Here is a 20,000-nt window from a genome sequence, read left to right as displayed (position 1 = left end):
TATTTAATTATCTCTAGTTTAAAAATTTCCATTTTCGCCAGATATTTTCTGGAAGATATCTGCATAATGCCTAATCCTTTAAATTCCAAGATAGGTTTTTTTTATTTGCATTTTTGTTTTGTTTTTATGAAGCTGCAATATCTGATCCCGTTGCATATGTTCCTCAATTTGAGACTGTCAACAATTAGAAAAGTACTGAAATTCAACACTATCTAATTTTTTTGTAATGCATTAAAGCGCTTTCTAGTAGCTTCCTTGAATCACTTGCATCTATTGTTGGGAGAATAAATTTCTGGAAATGATGGCACCTAAGAATGCAAACGATTCTGATTTGAACTAAAACCAAGAACATGATACATTAATTAAAAAACAATTTGTTCATGCTATAGAACATTGATAAATAATAATGGTTAAAAGAACTATAGATCTAATTTGCTAATATTCATTAGTGTTAATTACATATGTAGGGTGGTGGAAGGCTGGTAAGTACTCTGCCTAATATTTATACGAAGCTCATATAAAGATAAGTGTCGTTGGTAAATGCTTGAAAGTATATAGATTGAGCCAGTTTAAGACTTATTTAATGGATATAACGAACAATTGTAATGTTAATGTTAAATCCAGGGGATGTTGGGATGGGTATGAAAGGCCTTTGAGTGAGCATATAGTATAAGAAACTTTTACATAACCCTATTCTAGGTAATTCTAAGTACACATACGCTCTTTTGTTTATGTTAGAGCGTCCATTTTTATTCATTCATCTGATTTGTATAAAATAAGATACTTCAGCTTCCTTTATGTTGTTTCCTCCAACGAAGTTACAATAATATATAAATAAGGTATGTTTTCTCTCTCTCTCTCTCTCTCCTCTCTCTCTCTCTCCTCTCTCTCTCTCTCTCTCTCTCTCTCTCTTTTCTATTAATCCTTTAGCATTTTTTTTGGTATCAGTTTTCATATCACTGTCTCTGCCGGCCTCTGTCTAATACTCACAGGTCCTTTCTCTTACTCAATTTTCCTCTGTGTGTGCCAACCAATATATATAATCCTGATAGTCAATTGAGTTGAAGTATTCTGGAAATAAAGTTTTTGAAACTTGAAAAAAGGAAGAAAGAACAAGATATAACTGGCTCCCTCGATAGGGAGAAGCTAAATGTGAACCATTGTGTATTCTACTCAGGTTTGATTAAATTTCTGTATTTTTCAATAAGTTACCAGAAAAAAAGTAATACATTTTATTTTTCTCTGTCAATGAATCTTTGATATCTATTTCATTTTCACTTGAGGGAGGTGATATAATCTAAAGCAGCACTCAACATAAAATCGTTATTGAAACTCGCTTTCAAGTAAAATATACAAATTATTAGTAAAAAAAAAAAAAACACACAAAATGCTCATATAACCCCAATTTATTTCACCTACCTAACAACATTTGGACCCATATCTGTAAAAAAAGAACCAGACTTAACACGAATTTAATTTTGTATACTTTTGTTTTTTATTGGTGAATACATATTATTGATAAAACGTTTCGGAAATCATACTTGCACCAAAATATAGAATATTTATATATATATATATATATATATATATATAAATATATATATATATATATATATATACGTGGACAGAGAGAGAGAGAGAAAGAGAGAGAGAGAGAGAGAGAGAGAGAGAGAGAGAGAGAGAGAGAGAGGTGGGGGGGAGGGTAAAAAACGTCTTTGGTTACTAAGTCATCCAGAGTGGCCCTGTTTGGCCGTAGAATTTTTATTTCTTTGTCACCAATCTAGTATTACACAGATCAAGAACAGTAAGTGTTTCATAAGACATTTGATATATAAAGCTGCGTATCTTCCATAGTCTATAGTTTTAGATAAATACACTGCTTCAGGATATCCTTCCAGTTTTGTATGTGGATCGTACCATTTCATATTTTCCTGATCATAATTACATATTTTTCCCCTTTTTTATATACTATATTTTATACATTTGTATTGCCATCTCCTCGTAAGAAAACAGACATTCTTTCCTATTATATCCTATATACTAAATTCATTTATATCTATTCAAATGATTATCTCAGATGGATTCCATGGACATGTTGCCTTTTTCTTATGACTCTTTCTTCGCTCAAATTAAAATTTATGTCCAAAAAATTTTAATTTTTCCGAGATTATCAGACGAATACTGCAATATCGTTGCAGTATTATCTTGATTCTCTGCAATTTAATATCAAACTTTTAAGATTCTGCAGAAAACAAAATGAACCCTATCTTCTTTGGTCAATTGTCATACTTGTACCAACCGTGTGGCACACAATTGTACATAATTATTTTGTATATATTATGCTTGTATCTGCGCTCTTCCCCCGCAATAAAAAGAACCTGAATGATCATGTCTCCGTTTTGCTCTGTAACATTGTCTGTCTCTCGAACAGGTCATGTCCTGTTGCCTTGAGGTTTTTTTATATAAAGAAGAGTGTTCCTTAATAAACTCAGTTGATTGCATCCTGACTTTGAGTTCACAACTCCTCTCTCGGCCCGTCACATTGGTGACCCCGGAAGTTGACTCGCTCCCACTGCCTTCCACCCCCACCTCCCTCGCCCCTCCATCGTTGGTACTATGACGGAGACAGACTCTACTACAGCAGTTGACGCCGCCCCATTGAAACTTTCACCGTTCGCCACCGGAGAAGCGTTTGCTTGGTTTCAGCGCTCAGAAGTCCAGTTTCGTATCAGGGGCGTGACTCGCTCAACCACCAAAGCGGATTATGTTCTCGCGGCGATACCCGAGGGACACCTTCCCAGAAATATCCGACTGGCTTTGTGAACAAGGAGACACCCCAATAGCGTATGAAGCCCTCAAAACATACCTTCTGCAGCAGTACTCGCCGTCACCAGCCCGCCCCTATAGCAAAGCTTTTTCAGCTCTCGCAACAACCGTTGGGGGACCAAAGGGCTTCGCTTGCCCTCAGGGAAATAACCAGTATCGCTCGACTTCAACCTGCCGCAGACGGCTCTCCTCGTGAGGTGAACCTACTTCGTGCCCTTTGGATACGCCGTTTACTCGAACCTGTACGCGCTGCCATACCTAATGTCGATAGTTTACCCATAAAGGACTTGATGACCAAAGCCGACGCCCTTATGGACAGCCACTTCAAGACCTCCATCAACGCCTCCACCCCTGACCACGAAGATGCCTATTCAACGTCAACCGAAGCTGAATGAATGCCGTAGGACATACAAGCCTACCCCGTGATGTGCCGAAGCAGCGACAAAGCCGCCCACCACCCACCAATCGCTCGCGCCCCAACGAACGATTTCTACAGCCACTTACTACCTCCCATTTGCCGCAGTTTTGCTACTACCACTTCAGATTCGGGGCAACTGCGAAGAAATGTGCCAAGGATTGTCTGTGGCCAAAAAACGTGTAAGTAGGCCATCGCTTGTGGCGGTGGCCTCCCATGTTTCTAATCTTTTCTTTTTACAGGATGCAGGAACGGGCGTGCGATTTTTGGTAGACACGGGTGCTTGTCGTTCTTTTTTGCCAAGGAAACTCTTCAAGGCACGACGTAGTCTGTCTACATCTGCCGACGTCCGCTTGGTAGCTGCCAAAGGATCTGCGATACCCACCTACGGTTACGAGAACCTCACATTATCGTTCGGAAACGGTAAATTCAATTGGAAGTTTCTCGTTGCTGAGGTCACAATGCCAATTCTCGGTGCGGATTTCCTCTCTCATTTCCACCTTCTGGTCGATGTCGCCCACCAACGATTGGTCAACACAGACTCGTACTTGTCGACACCTCTTCAACCCGCCCCCTCTAACCTCGCTCTCCACATCAGCGCAAACACGGATGCCTACTCCCACCTCCTCACGTCGTACCAGGAAGTTTTCCGTCTATAACTTCGCCAAACTCCCGTGGTTCCTGCCAAGTACGGTATTTATCACAATATCAAGATGACAGGACCCCCAGTCTTTGCAAAATTCAGACGTCTGGCACCGGAACGATTGGCAGCCGCCAAACAGACGTTCGCCGAAATGGAGAAAATGGGCCTTTGCCAAAAGGCCTAAAGCCCATGGTCGTCACCCTTACACATCGTTCTGAAGAAAGACGGCTCCCTCCGTCCGTGCGGGGATTACAGGCGCCTGAACATGCAAACAGAACCGGATCACTACCCCCTCCCAAACATTGCAGATGTGACTTCCTACCTGCACGAAGCGAAGGTTTTCTCTAAGCTCGACCTCCTGAAGGGGTATTATCAGGTGCTTATGAACCCAGAAAGACATTCCCAAGACCACCATCACCACTCCGTTGGTACATAGACCTTCAATTACTCCTGTTTTGGCCTTCGTAATGCTGGGGCAACGTTTCAACGTTTCATGGATGGCATCTTAGGGGACCTCCCTTTCTGTGTATGTTAAGTGGACGACATACTTGTGTTCTCCTCCTCAAAAGAGGAACACCTACGTCCCCTGTTCATCCTGCTCGACCGCCTGCAACAAAACGGCCTTGTATTCTGGTACGACAAGTGTACCTTTGGCGCCAGCGAAGTGTCGTTCTTAGGGCACCGTATCACTCTTGAAGGAGTCCATCCCCTCCCTGAGAAGGTAGCAGCCGTTCAGAACTTCCCCGCGCCCTCGACCGTCAAAGCTCTGCAGAATTATTTGGCATGATCAACTATTATTACCGTTTTCTGCCAGCCATTGCTGCCACTCTTGCTCCCCTCTACGCCTCCCTCAAGGGCAAGCCAAAGGACCTGAAGTGGGGTCCCCTTCAAGAAGCAGCCTTCTGCAATGCAAAGAAGGCCCTATCAACTGCTGCGGCTCTCACTTTCCAATCCCACATGCCCCTCTCCTTCTCTCCACCGATGCAGCGACGTCGCTATTGGTGCAGTACTCGAGCAGGTGGTCAAAGGCTCACCACGCCCATTGGCCTTATTCAGCAGAAAACTGTCCAAGGCAGAATCGGGTTACTCTACCTTCGATCGAAAATTGCTGTCGGTGCACTTGGCTGTCCGTCACTTTCGCCATTTCTTAGAAGGTACGCCCTCGTCATTCGCACAGACCACATGCCTCTGGTGCACGCCTTCACTCGACAGTCTCACGTCTGGTCCGCCCATCAACGGCGCCATCTCTCCGACGTGGCTGAATACAATTGCACCCTCCAATACGTCCCTGGGAAAATGAATCCCGTTGCCAATGCCCTGTCAAGAAACATGTTGGCTGCCGTTCAACTGGATAGGATTACACTGCCCTGCTGAAGCCCAACAACAGGATTTAGAGTATCAAGCTTGTAGGACATCTTGCACGTACCTCTGATGGGAATATTTTCCTCTCGAAGACTCCAACACCAACCTCCTATTGAAAAGTTTCCCACCGGAAATTTATTCCTTACATCCACCGAATGTAACAGACGTGGATTGTTTGCAAAAATAAAAATATACTTACTTTTTCTGTTTTCTTACAATATTTTACCTGAATTCTCATGGACGTTATTTGACATTATTCATGCGTCAGGGGACGGTTGTAGCCTTCCTCATTGTGTTTAATGTGTAATGAAAAATACTGTTATTATTGTTGGTTTTTATTAGATAATTTGACTTTAGTTGTTTGATGTACTCAAGTCTTCCATATTATTTTACAATTTTTGTATTCTATTTAATTATCTCTGGTTTAAAAATTTCCATTTTCGCCAGATATTTTGTGGAAGATATCTGCATAATGCCTAATCCTTTAAATTCCAAGATATGTTTTTTTTTTTATTTTCATTTTTTTTTTTGTTTTTATGAAGCTGCAATATCTGATCCCGTTGCATATGTTCCTCAATTTGAGACTGTCAACAATTAAAAAAAGTATTGAAATTCAACACAATCTAATTTTTTTTAATGCATTAAAGCGCTTTCTAGTAGCTTCCTTGAATCACTTGCATCTATTGTTGGGAGAATAAACTTCTGGAAATGATGGCACCTAAGAATACAAACGATTTTGAATTGGACTAAAAACAAAGAACATGATACATTAATTAAAAAACAATTAGTTCATTCTATAGAACTTTGATAAATAATTATGGTTAAAAGATCTATAGATCTAATTTGCTAATATTCATTAGAGTTAATTACATTTATGAAGGCTGGTAAGTACTCTGCCTAATATTTATACGAAGCTCATATAAAGATAAGTGTCGTTGGTAAATGCTTGAAAGTTTAAGTTTAAGACTTATTTAATGGATATAACGAACAATTATAATGTTAATGTTAAATCCAGGGGATGTTGGGATGGGTATGAAAGGCCTTTGAGTGAGCATATAGTATAAGCAACTTTTACATAACCCTATTCTAGTAATTCTAAGTACACATACGCTCTTTTGTTTATGTTAGAGCGTCCATTTTTATTCATTCATCTGATTTGTATAAAATAAGAAACTTCAGCTTCCTTTATGTTGTTTCCTCCAACGAAGGTACAATAATCAAAATATTGTCTTTATTGACCGTCGAAAAAGCTGAAAGATGTTCATAGTTATTTTCAACTTTACCAGAAGGTACAAGCTAAATTAAAGTGGAATAAAAGAAAAACTAGAACCATATCCTCAAGAAGCGCCAACCCCCACCCCGATTCCACATATAGAAATTGAACCGGACCTTTTGACAACTTGTACACAAAAGGAAAATGTTCGATACTTCATAAAAGAAACGTAAAATACAAAACAAAGAAAAACTACATAATCTAACTTCTTTAGAGTTAATATATAAACAAGGTATGTTCTCTCTCTCTCTCTCTCTCTCTCTCTCTCTCTCTCTCTCTCTCTCTCTCTTCTTTTCTATCATCCTTTAGCATTTTTTTTTGGTATCAGTTTTCATATCACTGTCTCTGCCGGCCTCCGTGTAATACTCACAGGTCCTTTCTCTTACACAATTTTCCTCTCTGTGTGCCAACCAATATATATAATCCTGATAGTCAATTGAGTTGAAGTATTCTGGAAATAAAATTTTTGAAACTTGAAAAAAGGATGAAAGAACAAGATATAACTGGCTCCCTCGATAGGGAGAAGCTAAATGTGAACCATTGTGTATTCTACTCAAGTTTGATTAAATTTCTGTATTTTTCAATAAGTTACCAGAAAAAAAGGAATACATTTTATTTTTCTCTGTCAATGAATCTTTAATATCTATTTCATTTTCCCTTGAGGGAGGTGATATAATCTAAAGCAGCACTCCAACATAGAATCGTTATTAAAACTCTCTTTCAAGTAAAATATACAAATTATTAGTAAAAAAAAAAACACAAAATGCTCATATAACCCAAGTTATTCCACCTACCTAAAAACATTTGGACCCATATCTGTAAAAAAAGAACCAGACTTAACACGAATTAAATTTTTTATACTTTCGTTTTTTATTGGTGAATACATATTGATAAAACGTTTCAGAAATCATTCTTGCACCAAAATATAGAATATATATATATATATATATATATACACACACACACATATATATATATATATATATACACACACACACACACATATATATATATATATACACACACACACACACACACATATATATATATATATATGTGTGTGTGTGTGTATATATATATATATATATATATGTATATATATATATATATATATACGTGGACAGAGAGAGAGAGAGAGAGAGAGAGAGAGAGAGAGAAGGGGGGTGGGGTAAAAAACGTCTTTGGTTACTAAGTCATCCAGAGTGGCCCTGTTTGGCCGTAGAATTTTTATTTCTTTGTCACCAATCTAGTATTACACAGATCAAGAACAGTAAGTGTTTCATAAGACATTTGATATATAAAGCTGCGTATCTTCCATAGTCTGTAGTTTTAGATAAATACACTGCTTCAGGATATCCTTCCAGTTTTGTATGTGGATCGTACCATTTCATATTTTCCTGATCATAATTAGATATTTTTCCACTTTTTTATAAACTATATTATATACATTTGTATTGCCATCTCCTCGTAAGAAAAAAGACATTCTTTCCTATTATATACTATATACTAAATTCATTTATATCTATTCAAATGATTATCTCAGATGGATTCCATAGACATGTTGCCTTTTTCTTATGACTCTTTCTTCGCTCAAATTAAAATTTATGTCCAAAACATTTTAATTTTTCCGAGATTATCAGACGAATACTGCAATATCTTTGCAGTATTATCTTGATTCTCTGCAATTTAAGATCAAACTTTTAAGATTCTGCAGGAAACAAAATGAACTCTCTTCTTTGGTCAATTGTCATACTTGTACCAACTGTATGACACACAATTGTAGATAATCATTTTGTATATATTATGCTTGTATCTGCGCTCTTCCCCCGCAATAAAAAGAACCTGAATGATCATGTCTCCGTTTTGCTCTGTAACATTGTCTGTCTCTCGAACAGGTCATGTCCTGTTGCCTTGAGGGTTTTGTATATAAAGAAGAGTGTTCCTAAATAAACTCAGTTGATTGCATCCTGCCTTTGAGTTCACAACTCCTCTCTCGGCCCTTCACATTGGTGACCCCGGAAATCGACTTGCTCCCACTGCCTTCCACCCCCACCTCCCTCGCCCCTCCATCGTTGGTACTATGACGGAGACAGACTCTACTACAGCAGTTGGCGCCGCCCCATTGAATCTTTCACCCGTTCGCCACCGGAGAAGCGTTTGCTTGGTTTCAGCGCTCAGAAGTCCAGTTTCGTATCAGGGGCGTGACTCGCTCAACCACCAAAGCGGATTATGTTCTCGCGGCGATACCCGAGGACACCTTCCCAGAAATATCCGACTGGCTTTGTGAACAAGGAGACACCCCAATAGCGTATGAAGCCCTCAAAACATACCTTCTGCAGCAGTACTCGCCGTCACCAGCTGCCCGTATAGCAAAAGCTTTTTCAGCTCTCGCAACAACCGTTGGGGGACCAAAGGGCTTCGCTTGCCCTCAGGGAAATAACCAGTATCGCTCGACTTCAACCTGCCGCAGACGGCTCTCCTCGTGAGGTGAACCTACTTTGGATACGCCGTTTACCCCGAACCTGTACGCGCTGCCATACCTGATGTCGATAGTTGACCCATAAAGGACTTGATGACCAAAGCCGACGCCCTTATGGACAGCCACTTCAAGACCTCCATCAACGCCTCCACCCCTGACCACGAAGATGCCTATTCAACATCAACCGAAGCTGAATGAATGCCGTAGGACATACAAGCCTACCCCGTGATGTGCCGAAGCAGCGACAAAGCCGCCCACCACCCACCAATCGCTCGCGCCCCAACGAACGACTTCTACAGCCACTTACTACCTCCCATTTGCCGCAGTTTTGCTACTACCACTTCAGATTCGGGGCAACTGCGAAGAAATGTGCCAAGGATTGTCTGTGGCCAAAAAATGTGTAAGTAGGCCATCGCTTGTGGCGGTGGCCCTCCCATGTTTCTAATCTTTTCTTTTTACAGGATGCAGGAACGGGCGTGCGATTTTTGGTAGACACGGGTGCTTGTCGTTCTCTTTTGCCAAGGAAACTCTTCGAGGCACGACGTAGTCTGTCTACATCTGCCGACGTCCGCTTGGTAGCTGCCAAAGGATCTGCGATACCCACCTACGGTTACGAGAACCTCACATTATCGTTTGGAAATGGTAAATTCAATTGGAAGTTTCTCGTTGCTGACGTCACAATGCCAATCCTCGGTGCGGATTTCCTCTCTCATTTCCACCTTCTGGTCAATGTCGCCCACCAACGATTGGTCAACGCAGACTCGTACTTGTCGACACCTCTTCAACCCGCCCCCTCTAACCTCGCTCTCCACATCAGCGCAAACACGGATGCCTACTCCCACCTCCTCACGTCGTACCTGGAAGTTTTTCGTCTAGAACTTCGCCAAACTCCCGTGGTTCCTGCCAAGTACGGTATTTATCACAATATCAAGATGACAGGACCCCCAGTCTTCGCAAAATTCAGACGTCTGGCAACGGAACGATTGGCAGCCGCCAAACAGACGTTCGCTGAAATGGAGAAAATGGGCCCTTTGCCAAAAGGCCTAAAGCCCATGGTCGTCACCCTTACACATCGTTCTGAAGAAAGACGGCTCCCTCCGTCCGTGCGGGAATTACAGGCGCCTGAACATGCAAACAGAACCGGATCACTACCCCCTCCCAAACATTGCCGATGTGACCTCCTACCTGCACAAAGCGAAGGTTTTCTCTACGCTCGACCTCCTGAAGGGGTATTATCAGGTGCCTATGAACCCAGAAGACATTCCCAAGACCGCCATCACCCCTCCGTTTGGTACATAGACCTTCAATTACTCCTGTTTTGGCCTTCGTAATGCTGGGGCAACGTTTCAACGTCTCATGGATGGCATCTTAGGGGACCTCCCTTTCTGTGTATGTTATGTGGACGACATACTTGTGTTTTCCTCCTCAAAAGAGGAACACCTACGTCACCTGCACATCCTGCTCGACCGCCTGCAACAAAAACAGCCTTGTAGTTTGGTACGACAAGTGTACCTTTGGCGCCAACAAAGTGTCGTTCTTAGGGCACCGTATCACTCTTGAAGGAGTCCATCCACCCCCCCCCCTGAGAAGGTAGCTGATGTTCAGAACTACCCGCGCCCTCGACCGTCAAAGCTCTGCAGGAATTCTTTGGCATGATCAACTATTATCACCCGTTTTTTGCCAGCCATTGCCGCCACTCTTGCTCCCCTCTACGCCTCCCTCAAGGGCAAGCCAAAGGACCTGAAGTGGGGTCCCCTTCAAGAAGCAGCCTTCTGCAATGCAAAGAAGGCCCTATCAACTGCTGCGGCTCTCACTTTTCCCATCCCACATGCCCCTCTCCTTCTCTCCACCGATGCCAGCGACGTCGCTATTGGTGCAGTACTCGAGCAGGTGGTCAAAGGCTCGCCACGCCCATTGGCCTTCTTCAGCAGAAAACTGTCCAAGGCAGAATCGGGTTACTCTACCTTCGATCGAGAATTGCTGGCGGTGCACTTGGCTGTCCATCACTTTCGCCATTTCTTAGAAGGTACGCCCTTCGTCATTCGCACAGACCACATGCCTCCGGTGCATGCCTTCACTCGACAGTCCTCACGCCTGGTCCGCCCGTCAACGCCGCCATCTCTCCGCCGTGGCTGAATACAATTGCACCCTCCAATACGTTCCTGGGAAAATGAATCCCGTTGCCAATGGCCCTGTCAAGAAACATGTTGGCTGCCGTTCAACTGGGATAGGATTACACTGCCCTGGCTGAAGCCCAACAACAGGATTTAGAGTATCAAGCTTGTAGGACATCTTGCACGTACCTCTGATGGGAATATTTTCCTCTCGAAGACTCCAACACCAACCTCCTTTTGAAAAGTTTCCCACCGGAAATTTATTCCTTACATCCGCCGAATGTAACGGACGTGGATTGTTTGCAAAAATAAAAATATACTTACTTTTTCTGTTTTCTTACAATATTTTACCTGAATTCTCATGACGTTATTTGACATTATTCATGTGTCAGAGGACGGTTGTAGCCTTCCTCATTGTGTTTAATGTGTAATGAAAAACACTGTTATTATTATTGGTTTTTATTAGATAATTTGACTTAAGTTGTTTGATGTACTCAAGTCTTCCATATTATTTTACAATTTTTGTATTCTATTTAATTATCTCTGGTTTAAAAATTTCCATTTTCGCCAGATATTTTCTGGAAGATATCTGCATAATGCCTAATCCTTTAAATTCCAAGATATGTTTTTTTTTTTTTATTTCATTTTTTTTTGTTTTTATGAAGCTGCAATATCTGATCCCGTTGCATATGTTCCTCAATTTGAGACTGTCAACAATTAAAAAAAGTATTGAAATTCAACACAACCTAATTTTTTTTAATGCATTAAAGCGCTTTCTAGTAGCTTCCTTGAATCACTTGCATCTATTGTTGGGAGAATAAACTTCTGGAAATGATGGCACCTAAGAATACAAACGATTTTGAATTGGACTAAAAACAAAGAACATGATACATTAATTAAAAAACAATTAGTTCATTCTCTAGAACTTTGATAAATAATTATGGTTAAAAGATCTACAGATCTAATTTGCTAATATTCATTAGAGTTAGTTACATTTATGAAGGCTGGTAAGTACTCTGCCTAATATTTATACGAAGCTCATATAAAGATAAGTGTCGTTGGTAAATGCTTGAAAGTATATAGATTGAGCCAGTTTAAGACTTATTTAATGGATATAACGAACAATTATAATGTTAATGTTAAATCCAGGGAATGTTGGGATGGGTATGAAAGGCCTTTGAGTGAGCATATAGTATAAGCAACTTTTACATAACCCTATTCTAGGTAATTCTAAGTACACATATGCTTTTTTGTTTATGTTAGAGCGTCCATTTTTATTCATTCATCTGATTTGTATAAAATAAGATACTTCAGCTTCCTTTATGTTGTTTCCTCCAACGAAGTTACAATAATCAAAATATTATCTTTATTGACCGTCGAAAAAGCTGAAAGGTGTTCATAGTTATTTTCAACTTTACCTGTATGGCTTCGTCAAGGCAAGGAGAGCTTGTAGGGAGTTCGTGTTCTCCGGGGCTACGGTGAGGCACGAGCCAAGGAAGTTAATCTCCCTCCAACATTTGGGGAAAAGACCTTTTCCCTACCGATGTGGTCAAAGAAGTTGTTGATAAGGCCGCCGTGGAGAATAGAAACCTTCTCCAGAAGTGGGGCCTGACTGTCAAAAGAAAGTCTCCCCCCGGATGAGGGTCCTCAACCAAAGAGGAAGAATATGAGGACTAGGCTACCGTCTCGGCCAGCCAAGCCCTCTAGACAGCAACAGCAACTGCAATTGCCATTGCCTCCAGTGCCCCAGATGGTGGCACAAACCCCGACCACTTTTCAGTGGGTACCCCAGGCTGTGCCAGGTCAGTCCACTGCATTCACCCCAACGTTCGAAGGACAGTCTTCTTCCTTTCGAGCAAAGCCTAGAGGAGCAGCCAGAGGCTCGTCTAGGCGCCCCTCAAGGGGAAAGGGATTCAGAGGTGGTCGTGGTCAGGGAGGCAAGACCTCAGGACGGCAGTCCAAGTAAAATGATACCGGTAGGAGGGAGACTGATGAAATTTTGGGATCGTTGGACCTTCGATCCCTGGGCCAACGGCCTACTCAAGAATGGATTGGGCTGGAGCTGGTACAGCACTCCACCCCCGTGCCTTCGGTTTTTCCAACACTCCACCCCCGTTCTGGAGGATACGTTCAAGAACTGTTGGAGAAAAATGTGATCCGAAAGGTAAAGTCCATCAAATTCCAAGGGAGGCTGTTTTGTGTTCCCAAGAAAGACTCGGAAAAGCTCAGAGTTATTCTGGACTTGTCGCCCCTCAACAAGTTCATAGTGAATTGCAAATTCAAAATGCTAACACTGCAACACATAAGGACCTTACTGCCCAAGAGGGCATACTCAGTCTCTATAGACTTATTAGACGCCTATTGGCACATTCCAATCAGCCGTCGACTCTCCCCCTGCCTAGGGTTCAGGCTGCAACGAAGACTATACGCCTTCAGAGCCATGCCATTCAGGCTAAACATAGCCCAAGGATTTTCACGAAGCTTGCGAGCGCAGCTCTCAAACAATTACGCCTAAAGGGAATTCAGGTAGTAGCCTACCTGGACGACTGGTTGGTGTGGGCAGAATCCAAGACAGAATACTTGCAAGCTTCCAGTCAAGTGATCCAGTTCCTAGAGTACCTAGGCTTCATGATCAACAGAAAAAAGTCTCAACTTTCTCCATCCCAAAAGTTCCAGTGGCTGGGAATCCACTGGGACCTTTTGTCACACAGTTTCTCCATCCCGACGAAGAAAAGGAAGGAGATAGCGGGCTTTGTCAAGAGACTTCTAGATTCCGAAAGGATATCAAGACGCGAACAGGAGAGGGTACTAGGCTCTCTCCAGTTTGCTTCAGTGACAGACCCAGTGCTAAGAGCACAGCTAAAGGATGCAACCGGAGTTTGGAGAAGGTATGCATCAAACGCGCGAAGAGATCTGAGAAGACCAGTGCCGCCTCGGCTACGTACTCTTCTCAGGCCTTGGTCCCAAGCCAGACATCTAAAGAAGTCGGTTCTTTTCAGCCAACTCCCCCGTCGATGACGATTCACTCAGACGCCTCAAAGGAGGGATGGGGAGGTCACTCTCATCGGAAAAAAGTCCAGGGGACTTGGTCCAAGCTATTCAGGACCTTTCACATAAACTTTCTAGAAGCTATGGCAGTGCTCCTTACCTTAAAGAAAGTCTCCCCGCGTCAATCAATCCACATAAGACTGGTGATGGACAGCGAGGTGGTTGTGAGATGCTTGAATCGACAAGGGTCGAGGTCACCACCTCTCAACCAGGTGATGTTAGCCATTTTCCGATTGGCGGAAAAGAAGAAGTGGTACCTGTCGGCAGTTCACCTTCAAGGAGTCCGCAACGTGACAGCGGACGCTCTATCCAGGTTCACACCGATAGAGTTGGAATGGTCCTTAGACGCAGGATCATTCTCCTTCATTCTGAATCAGTCCCAGAACTGCAGATAGACCTCTTTGCGACGAAAGACAACAAGAAGTTGCCCCTGTACGTGTCCCCGTACGAGGACCCCTTAGCGGAAGCAGTGGACGTGATGTCCCTCGACTGGAACAGATGGTCCAGGATTTATCTGTTCCCCCCTCACAACCTTCTGTTGAGGGTCCTCAACAAACTGAGATCCTTCAAGGGGGTAGCGGCAGTAGTGGCCCACAAGTGGCCGAACAGCATGTGGTTCCCCTTGGCGTTGGAACTACAGCTGAAGTTTGTGCCGCTACCACATGCAGTTCTGACCCAGCGAGTCCAGAAGTCGACTGTCTGCTCTTCATTACAGAAAACCCGGACCCTGCAGCTCATGATTTTCTCGCCCTTGCGGTGAGAAAGCGTTTCGGGATTTCGAAAGCCAGCATAGACTTCCTAGAGGAATATAAGTGCAAATTGACTAGAAGGCAATATGAGTCATCTTGGAGAAAATGGGTGGCCTTTGTAAAGGCAAAGAATCCACAGGAGATCTCAACAGACTTCTGCTTATCTTTCTTCATCCACCTCCATGGTCAAGGGTTGGCATGTAACACGATTTCAGTGTGTAAATCTGCTTTGATGAGACCCATTTTATTTGCCTTCCAGATCGACCTAGGTAACGAGATCTTTAATAAAGTTCCGAAAGCCTGTGCTAGGCTCAGACCTTCAGCACCTCCAAAGCCCATCTCATGGTCTTTAGACAAAGTTCTTTATTTCGCCTCCCTGTTGAGCAATGAAGAATGTGCGTTAAAGGATTTGACACAAAAAGTTATTTTCATATTTGCACTCGCGTCCGCGGCCAGGGTTAGTGAGATCGTAGCCCTCTCGAGAGAGGCAGGTCGTGTTCAGTTCCTGGATGGGGGGGATCTGAACCTGTTTCCGGATCCTACGTTTCTCGCCAAGAATGAGTTACCCACCAACAGGTGGGGTCCCTGGAGAATCTGCCCTCTGAAAGAAGATGCATCTCTATGTCCAGTAGAATGCCTAAAGGTCTATCTTCGTAGAACTTCAGACTTTAAGGGTGGTCAACTATTCAGGGGAGAAACATCAGGCTCAAATTTATCTCTGAATCAACTCAGAGCGAAAATCACATATTTTATTCGCAGAGCGGATCCTGACAGTACACCCGCAGGTCACGATCCGAGAAAGTTGCCTCATCCCTAAATTTCTTTAATTGTATGGATTTTGAACATTTCCGTTCATATACGGGCTGGAAGTGTTCCAGAGTGTTCTTTCGCCACTATGCGAAGCAAGTAGAGGAACTAATGAGATCTGTGGTAGCAGTGGGTCGTGTAGTTAACCCTACTGTTTAACTCTGCGAGGAACAGTGGTCTTAATTGGGACTATTAAGTCCAGGGTGAGTGTGTAGGTACATACTGTACTACAAACTAAATGAGGGCACCGAGTGCCCACATAGACTGTTCCTTTTTCAAAGGTGAACCTAGCATAAGTACAGACATGTGTGCCGAGCGTTTCTAACGCTAAAGTGATTGATTTGTAATACAGAATTTTATGACTTGATACCTCGGTATCTTAAAAAAGTGGCGTTTAACGTTTTTTCTTTCAGATAAACAAGTTCTGTTTACTATCATACTTATGCTTAAAGTTTTGGGTTATCCTCTTTTTATTTATATATATATATATATATATATATATGTATATATATATATATATATATATAATTGTTGTTAACCTGTCTATTTATTGTCTGTCAATAAACTTGTTCTTGAGAAGCTTGCGTCTCTTTCACCTGTGTCAATTTATTGGTATAATTGAGCATTTATTCTATGCACCTTATCTGGGATAATTCTAATAGAATTGTTCTGATTATGCAAGCTATGTTGCATTGGTTTATGTAGTCTCCTAATGGGAGGACTCCGTTCCATAAAGGGACGAGGGCGGTTTTATTAGTTTCTTCCTATGCGGATATAAACCTTTGTCCAATACAAGTATTGTGCGGATTACTGGTTAATATATATTGACGCAGTGGTTCTTTACAAACTATGCTTTACTTAATATAGGGCAAGACCACTATATTAGCTTGCCTGGTATTCATACATAAGTATATGTACTCTTCGAGACTTTTCCAGAGTCTAGTAGGACTCTTCCCTGTAGGGGGCAGGAAGCTCTAACATAGTTTATAGTTAGTTGAAAAGATGTATAACGGTAACATCTTAGGTCTATAGGTCTAGTCGACTGGGGAAAAATTACCTCCGGGGAGTACGGCACATTCTGAGAATCCACAGATACAGTAATGCTCTGGTACACTTCCATCAGGACGACATGGCTTGAGCCCAAAAAACGGATTTTGAGCGAAGCGAAAAATCTCTTTTTGGGTGAGATGGCCATGTCGTCCTGATGGACCCGCCCTTGCCTTTCTAAGAAAGGGCTGTAGGACCCCTCCCTACATACAGTATCTGTAGCACCTCGTGTACACTACAAGGAATACAGATGGCGCCAGGATTGGCGCCAGGCAAGCATACGAATCGGAGGATAGGGAAGCCTTGGGAGCGACTCCCCCTTTTTCTTTCCCGAATTTGTATCATGCCAATCGCCTCCTACGACACGAAATCTCTGTCCAGGATGCAGATTGCCATGTGGCGTGTCAAGAATACGTCCTCTGATATGTAGCGATATCCCTTTCACGAGGGATACTCGCTCCAGGAGTTAGAATTCTGGTAACTTAAGGTAAATTCTCTGGGAATATCGCCGTAGTTGTAATATACCCTAGGAAGCTACCCAATAGGAACTTCCATCAGGACGACATGGCCATCTCACCCAAAAATAGATTTTTCGCTTCGCTCAAAATCCGTTTTATACATTTGTATTGCCCTCTCCTCGTAAGAAAAAAGACATTCTTTCCTGTTATATACTATATACTAAATTCATTTATATCTATTCAAATGATTTTCTCAGATGGATTCCATATACATGTTGCCTTTTTCTTATGACTCCTTCTTTGCTCAAATTAAAATTTATGTCCAAAAAATTTCAATTTTTCCGAGAGTATCAGACGAATACTGCAATATCTTTGCTGTATTATCTTGATTCTCTGCAATTTGATATCAAACTTTTAAGATTCTGCAGAAAACAAAATGAACTCTATCTTCTTTGGTCAATTGTCATACTTGTACCAACCGTGTGGCACACAATTGTACATAATTATTTTGTATATATTATGCTTGTATCTGCGCTCTTCCCCCGCAATAAAAAGAACCTGAATGATCATGTCTCCGTTTTGCTCTTTAGCATTGTCTGTCTCTCGAACAGGTCATGTCCTGTTGCCTTGAGGTTTTTTATATAAAGAAGAGTATTCCTTAATAAACTCAGTTGATTGCATCCTGCCTTTGAGTTCACAACTCCTCTCTCGGCCTGTCACATTGGTAACCCCGGAAGTCGACTCCCTCCTACTGCCTTCCACCCCCACCTCCCTCGCCCCTCCATCGTTGGTACTATGACGGAGACAGACTACTAAAGCAGTTGGCGCCGCCCCATTGAAACTTTTCCCGTTCGCCACCGGAGAAGCGTTTGCTTGGTTTCAGTGCTCAGAAGTCAAGTTTCGTATCAGGGGCGTGACTCGCTCAACCACCAAAGCGGATTATGTTCTCGCGGCGATACCCGAGGACACCTTCCCAGAAATATCCGACTGGCTTTGTGAACAAGGAGACACTCCAATAGCGTATGAAGCCCTCAAAACATACCTTCTACAGCAGTACTCGCCGTCACCAGCCGCCCGTATAGCAAAGCTTTTTCAGCTCTCGCAACAACCGTTGGGGGACAAAAGGGCTTCGCTTGCCCTCAGGGAAATGACAGTATCGCTCGCCTTCAACCTGCCGCAGACGGCTCTCCTCGTGAAGTAAACCTACTTCGTGCCCTTCGGATACGCCGTTTACCCGAACCTGTACGCGCTGCCATACCTGATGACGATAGTTTACCCATAAAGGACTTGATGACCAAAGCCGACGCCCTTATGGACAGCCACTTCAAGACCTCCATCAACGCCTCCACCCCTGACCACGAGGATGCCTATTCAACGTCAACTGAAGCTGACATGAATGCCGTAGGACATACACGCCTACCCCGTGACGCGCCGAAGCGGCAACAAAGCCGCCCACCACCCACCAATCGCTCGCGCCCCAACGAACGACTTCTACATCCACTTACTACCTCTCATCCGCCGCAGTTTTGCTACTACCACTTCACATTCGGGGCAACCGCGAAGAAATGTGCCAAGGATTGTCAGTGGCCAAAAAACGTGTAAGTAGGCCATTGCTTGTGGCGGTGGCCTTCCATATTTCTAATCTTTTCTTTTTACAGGATGCAGGAACAGGCGTGCAATTTTTGGTAGACACGGGTGCTTGTCGTTCTCTTTTGCCAAGGAAACTCTTCAAGGCAGAACGTAGTCTGTCTACATCTGCCGACGTCCGCTTGGTAGCTGTAAACGGATCTGCGATACCCACCTACGGTTACGAGAACCTCACATTATCGTTTGGAAACGGTAAATTCAATTGGAAGTTTCTCGTTGCTGACGTCACAATGCCAATCCTCGGTGCGCGGATTTCCTCTCTCATTTCCACCTTCTGGTCGATGTCGCCCACCAACGATTGGTCAACGCAGACTCGTACTTGTCGACACCTTTTCAACCCGCCCCCTCTAACCTCGCTCTCCACATCAGCGCACCCACGGATGCCTACGCCCACCTCCTCACGTCGTACCCGGAAGTTTTTCGTCTAGAATTTCACCAAACGCCCACGGTGCCTGCCAAGCACGGTATTTATCACCATATCAAGGTGACAGGACCCCCAGTCATCGCAAAATTCAGACGTCTGGCACCGGCACGATTGGCAGCCGCCTAACAGACGTTCGCCGAAATGGAGAAAATGGGCCTTTGCCAAAAGGCCTAAAGCCCATGGTCGTCACCCTTACACATCGTTCTGAAGAAAGACGGCTCCCTCCGTCCGTGCGGGGATTACAGGCGCCTGAACATGCAAACAGAACCGGATCACTACCCCCTCCCATATATTGACGATGTGACCTCCTACCTGCACAAAGCGAAGGTTTTCTCTACGCTCGACCTCCTGAAGGGGTATTTTCAGGTGCCTATGAACCCAGAAGACATTCCCAAGACCGCCATCACCACTCCGTTTGGTACATAGACCTTCAATTACTCCTGTTTTGGCCATCGTAATGCTGGGGCAACGTTTCAACGTCTCATGGATGGCATTTTAGGGGACCCCCCTTTTTGTGTATGTTATGTGGACGACATACATGTGTTCTCCTCCTCAAAAGAGGAACACCTCTGTCACCTGCTCATCGTGCTCGACCGCCTGCAACAAAACGGCCTTGTAATCCGGTACGACAAGTGTACCTTTGGCGCCAACGAAGTGTCGTTCTTAGGGCACCGTATCACTCCTGAAGGAGTCCATCCCCCCCCCCCC

This window comes from Palaemon carinicauda, chromosome 4 (assembly GCF_036898095.1).
Source record: "Palaemon carinicauda isolate YSFRI2023 chromosome 4, ASM3689809v2, whole genome shotgun sequence".
Classification (NCBI taxonomy): Eukaryota; Metazoa; Arthropoda; class Malacostraca; order Decapoda; family Palaemonidae; genus Palaemon; species Palaemon carinicauda.
Note: the sequence above shows the minus strand (reverse complement) of the source record.